Source organism: Bidens hawaiensis, unplaced genomic scaffold (assembly GCF_021521415.1).
Source record: "Bidens hawaiensis isolate Kalapana, Puna unplaced genomic scaffold, B.hawaiensis_p1.1 tig00003653_1, whole genome shotgun sequence".
Classification (NCBI taxonomy): Eukaryota; Viridiplantae; Streptophyta; class Magnoliopsida; order Asterales; family Asteraceae; genus Bidens; species Bidens hawaiensis.
Window position 1 is genome coordinate 304,173 of NW_027491209.1, and position 6,322 is coordinate 310,494.

The following is a 6,322-nucleotide window of genomic DNA, read 5'->3' on the forward strand; positions in this document are numbered from 1 at the left end:
CACATCTCTTTATTAGCTGTTTTTAAGCTTTTCATGAGCTTTTGCTTTAGTTGTATGTTTTGCCTAGCTTTTCTATAGCTTTCCATACATCATGAGTTTGATTCAAGGAAATGATCCATTTAAATTTTCTCTCATATGCTTTGTTCAAAAAATAATAAGTTTAGTATTAAATTGCGTACATGCATTTTATAATGTATTGTGGAGAAAGTAATTAAAGTCAGTCAACCATGAAACCTATGTTGCAAGCAAGCATTTGAGTCCTATACAACATTTTACATTGTTCGTCCCACCTTAGGCTGTTATGCAGAGTGGCAGTTGAACGCTTGTGGTCAGGATATTGTATTAGTACCAGGGCCGTCTCCGAGAATTTAAATATCTAGGTCGAACCAAAATAAAAAGGCCTGTATTTTTTAAAGAAAATTTTTTATTCGCTAATGTACATGAATAAAACTTTTATCGACAAATTTATTATAAACAAAAACTATTCTGAGTATGTAATTATCTCATAAACCATTACAAATAACCTTATTTTTAACACCAAAAAACATATATATAATATATATATATATATATATATATATATATATATATATAAGTTTGTGCCCCAGAAACTTATGTGCCCCGACCGATGATGTGGCTCGCACACCCTCCGAGCCTCCCCTGATTAGTACCATGGGGAACACCATGTCGTCCCCATCGGTACCTATGATTTTTAGTATAGATGGTGAACTCATGAAAACTATCCCAATTATTTTCTATTGTTGGGATTAATTATAAAAGAGATCAAGAAATACTTTTGGACCGCCTAGATGAATTAATGAAGAAACGTATATTATTAATATTTTTATTTTATTTTTAAATCCCTATAAATTCAAACTTTTAAGTCACATTTTTTACATACCAAACTTTAATTGCTCTCACAAATATTAAGTATATATGGATTACTTGTAAACATCCGATGATGAGGCTTTTGATTTAAGCATGTGTATCTTGGGATTATTCACTGATATTGTTTTTGCATTGATGTTTGAAGTTCAAGACACAACATAATCAAGAACTAGCATATCTAGAGATTGTGAAGTGACGCACGAACGTCTAGTGCACCGTTATTTAGCTCAAAATTTCCTATACAATAACGAAATGTTACACAAAAGGTGTCGCATAATAGAGGACTTTAAGGAAAAATACCATTTCACTGTTCACATCCATCAAATTTAAAATCCTTCCATATTTACAATTTTTTTTATTTTTAAAAAAGAGAGAAAAAATAGATAAATTTTCATACAAAGTACAAACAATGAAAATTGATTTTAAAAAGACCTTATTCCATCATTCCATGATAAGTCCATTCTCACACAGGTTAAATGTCTAGTCTCAACGGGATCGCAGAATTAATGTTTGTTGCATACACAAAATGTTTCAAAGGAAGATTCGGGTCATAGTCTTCATTAACTTTGGTAAGTGACTGATAGTTAATCTAATCTTAACCCATTAACAGCTTGCTCTAGCTCAGCCCAATTAAACTCACTTAAAATTTAACTAGCCCGTGACTTAAAATTCAATCGAATAACGTTTGTTTTCTGAATAACGTTTGGAATTACTTTGAATACCTAAGCTAAGTGAGTCATTTAAGACGGGATGTCAATCATCCATACTGATTTAATTATTCAAGTCTAGCTCACAGAATAACACCATCCACGAGGAAAGCCAACGCTTTGGGACCCCTCAAGTCAGGCTTCAAACTTGAGACCATAAGATCCTAAACCTTAATCATCACCCCATGTCATTGGACCAGGAGAGCGACTACGTTCAATCCGGTAATTAAACCAACCAACCAAACCAGATGAATCAACTATTGAATCCGATTGAACATCTTTTTAGGTGAAGTGACGATTTAACACCAATTAAATTTTTACAATTTATAATGAACCTGATGGCTTGAGATTAAATTTTATTCAAACCATAACTTTTAGTAGGATTTGTTTTATATATATTTGAAAAGGAATAGATGGAATAATTTGAAGCTGTCACCTTTTGGCTTATGTAACACTGATAAACCAACAACCAACAACCAACAACTACCAACATTTGATGGATACTGACCATAACCTAAATTAACGTGAATGGTACTCGATTGTCGTTTGCCCACATGACTGTCAGTCTTCCCGCCCCACTACCAGCAAGCACAACCAAAAAAACATTCTTATCACCACAAATTCACTCTAATTATATTTTCTCATAAATAATTGTTTTTATCTTGTTACAAAAGTTAAATAAGTTAACATGTAACCATCATATTAGAACATTTGATCAACGAAAATTGTCTTACAAAATAGACATAATTAAAAACATCAATGAACAATTTAATTCCTGAAATTATCAAATACATTAGTAGGCATAAAAAAACATCAATGTACACGAATCTGATCTTAGCGACGATGATTGCCTTCATCGAAGTTTTGTGCATAGCTAACGGCGTCATATCGGTACACTAACGGCTTTGACGATCCGTAAATGCTCCTCTTGCTTTCTTCAACCACCTTGTGCATCAGCTTCTTCCAGTTTTTCCTTCTCTGACGTTCATTGTCATTGTCGTGTCTTCCGCTTTTGATTCTCGAGTAATGTTCATCGACAGGGATGCATGAGGGTGACATACAGCCAGAGAAGTAAGAAAACCGGCGTTGATTAGTGAAATCCATTATAGTAGCCATTGTTCCTAGAGAGTATGTGTTGTGATGACTGGTGACAAATAATGAAATAATTGTTTGGAGATAATATGTGGATCTATCTTATGGTTGGTTGATGGGGGCTACTTTGGTAAATTTACGATGAACAGATACGCCTTTTGGTTTTGTTTTTATATTTATTTTGAGTGTACAAGCCAAAAGGTCGTTTTAATTGTCACACTGAGTAATAAGTTGGTTTTGGTTAAATGGTAGAGCATTCACTTTATAAGTGAGAGGTAGGGGGATCAAACTTTACTATCACCAACTTATATGGGAGATATGAGGGATGACCCTGGCTTGCCAGGGTTCGAGTCCTGATCTCACCCGGTTTTACCAGCTCCTCGCTGTCGTGCCGTTTGACGGGCGTGGGGGTCGGGTTTTATCCGGTGAATCCCTCGGCAGGTGGACCGCTAGGGGCTCCGTCCGTCCGGACTAGTAGCTGGCTCGGGCTACCTTTAGCCAATAGGGGCCGCGTACGGGATACCCGGCGTTACTTAGTTGGCCGTTAAAAAAAAATTGTCACACTGAGTGACATTGACACTGTTTATATTGGGTAATAGTGAAGTGAGTAGATAACGTTTTATTTAACCGGAGTCCTATCTTATTAACTTACAAGTCACAGCCCAAAGTGTAGGCCCAACTACTAATAAATTAAAAAGAAATTATAAAATGGCTACACAACAAATTAAATCCCTTGCTATAGAACAAGCCCATCACCATGACCTAGTTTGAGAAATATTCGGTCATTTTCAATCCTATAGCTCTTATTGGAGCATGTGTAGTGAAGGGACATTCACTAACAAAAAGTACCGGCACATCACTAGCCTACTACTAAGGCAGATGAGGCATTCATTAGAGCATTCTCAACTCATCCTCTAAAATAATGTAAAGGAGATTTGTAAATTATATGGTATGATTATGAGTGATTTTGAGTAGAAGAGAAAGAAAATATTATATGGGAAAGTTAAATTTGGGGATTCATCCGTATAATTTTTTAATATTTTTTGAATGTGGTTGTGAGTAGAAAAGAGAGAAAATATAATAATAAAGGTATAAAATGCAGTGATGTTTAGTGTAATTATATGATATACAGTAAGGAATGGGCTGAGAATGCTCTTAACTTTTCCATAAAAAACGTGTAATAATTTAAGTAAGAACAAAATAACTATCTAAATTTTTTTTTGTAAATAAAAAAGTTGTATAAATGAATGTGATTGATTGAAAAAAATGTGACTCCACTTGTTTCCTTCAAGCCCGCTAATGGTTTAATCCTAACTGATTGGTGTTTGGTTTAATTTTAATCTATAGTGGAATTGTATAAAAATGTTGCTGCAACAATCATTGAAAAGCCATGTTAATCACCAGTACTTCTAAGAGTTTCTTTGGGTGCATTATTAAATTTTAAACAAAATTAAAATTCAATTCATTGTGTCCTTCATTGGCAATCAAAATTAACACCTCAAATAAATTTCACATCATTTCCTCATAGAATTTACCTTAGAAAATTTCTTACATCATCCCAAATTATATATGTATTAAAACCAAAATTTACTCCTTACTAGGTTTACAATTCGTGAAATCATCAATTTCCAACCACTCATTTTCGTACTAAGAAAGTCTTCAGTCAAGTTGTGAAAGTGGACGTAAAAAATAGCTACAGCAAAACCAATTATGGATTGTATGCAGTAAATTTGCATGATCTATTTTCAATACATTTTAGGTGTTATGAGTTTCTTGATATAAAATTGTATTGATAATATCTTTTCACACATTTAGTTGGTATTTTAGGATTGTATGTATAGAGACGTTAATTTTTTATTTTTTTTAACTTTAAAATGTTACTATAACGTTACGACTTTTTTGTAAGACTATATATAAATTTTTGACAACAACACTCTTCTAAAATACTTAGAGCAAACTATAAATTTTGGCCTAGGGTGTGTAACAAATTGGTTTGACTGCAATAGCACCCATCCTGCCCATCATAGATATCATAAAACCAAATCATAACACTCGCACGCAGCAACGTGCGGGTAAAAACCTTGTTAGATATTAAATTATAGATAAAATATCTTATTATTTTTCTTATTAATGAGAAAGAAAATGCCACTTCAGTTCTTTTGGATAAAGTTAAAAAAGCACAACTGTTATTCGATTAATAACATGACACGTTGCAAGTCTTATCCACTTATGTCAACGTTGAAAAAGAGCAGAAAAGCACGAAAAGTTGTATGTGATGGGCCTAATGGATCTCTCTATCGTATGGCCCATTACGTTTATCTTTTATTGTTTTCACAAAGGAGAACCCAAAATATTTGTGTTTCTATACATTCATAAAATGCAAATTTTAAATCACACATTTTATGATTTCATCAACATTATAACTTGAACTCAACTACCTAAATAAAATGGTTCTTTAGGGTATTTTCACAATCAGATGATAATTTCGTGAAGATGATGTTGATTTATTAAATTATTATTGATAAATATAAAGTCTTAATAATACTAATAATTCGAGTGACAATTCAAGTGAAACTAAATTTGACAAAGCTAATGTTTCTAGTGTTAAGCAAAGTAACAAACTATAATTGAAGTAATGATTTTAGTTGAGAAACCATGTTTTTTTATGATATTGATATATGTATAAATGACTGAGATTATTTCATATGATAAAAAGAATTAAAAAAAATCATGTTAATAATATGTTCTTTTTTCCTTAAACTTGATTATATTTATCAATAGTAACAAGCTTAACATCTAACCAAATCATTTGCAACCAAACCTATTCAATTATTAACATCTAAGAACTAAAATTGGTTATTTGCTTACCCCCATAACATGACTACAAAATTTGGAGTATATAAATACAAAGCCTTATTAAAAGTATATATAATTGATCTTACTATGGGGTAGAGGTAAGGTTGTCTACATCTTACCCTCCTCAGACCCTACCATAGCATTGCTATTGGTGGGATATACTGAGTACGATGATGACGATGATGATGATGATAATTGATCTTACTAACTTCAATATAAAAAAGAGCTTACATTCAAGATCCAATAAACTCTTCCTAGTCATTCTTAACTGAACAAACAAAACCTGTACATAACAAGAACATCCGCTTAACTAATAATCCTATGGGCATTCTCATAAAGCTCTCGAAAATCGACTACCATAGAGATAATACTCATCACAACGATTGCCTTCATCGAAATTCTGCGAGTAGCTAACCGCATCGTACCTAAATTCGGCAGGCTTTGAGGATCCATAAATGCTCTTCTTACTTTCTTCAACCACCTTTTTCATCTGCTTCTTCCACCTCCGGCCTCGCCTGTTGCGAGTGCCACTGTTTACAAGTGTGTATTCTTCGTGGACAGGTACGCATGACGGCGACATGCATCCGGTTAAGTATGATGATCTTCGGTGGCTGGTGGTGTTGATGAAGTCAGTTGTAGTGGACAATTTTCTAAGGAGAGGTGTGAGTTGTTTTTTCGTTACGTTTGATGTTAATAGGAAGGGATAATGTGAAGATTTTATTGTTGGTTTTTTGGGGATAGTTTGGTAATTTTGGTCTATGTTGGGAGTGTGAAGTCGT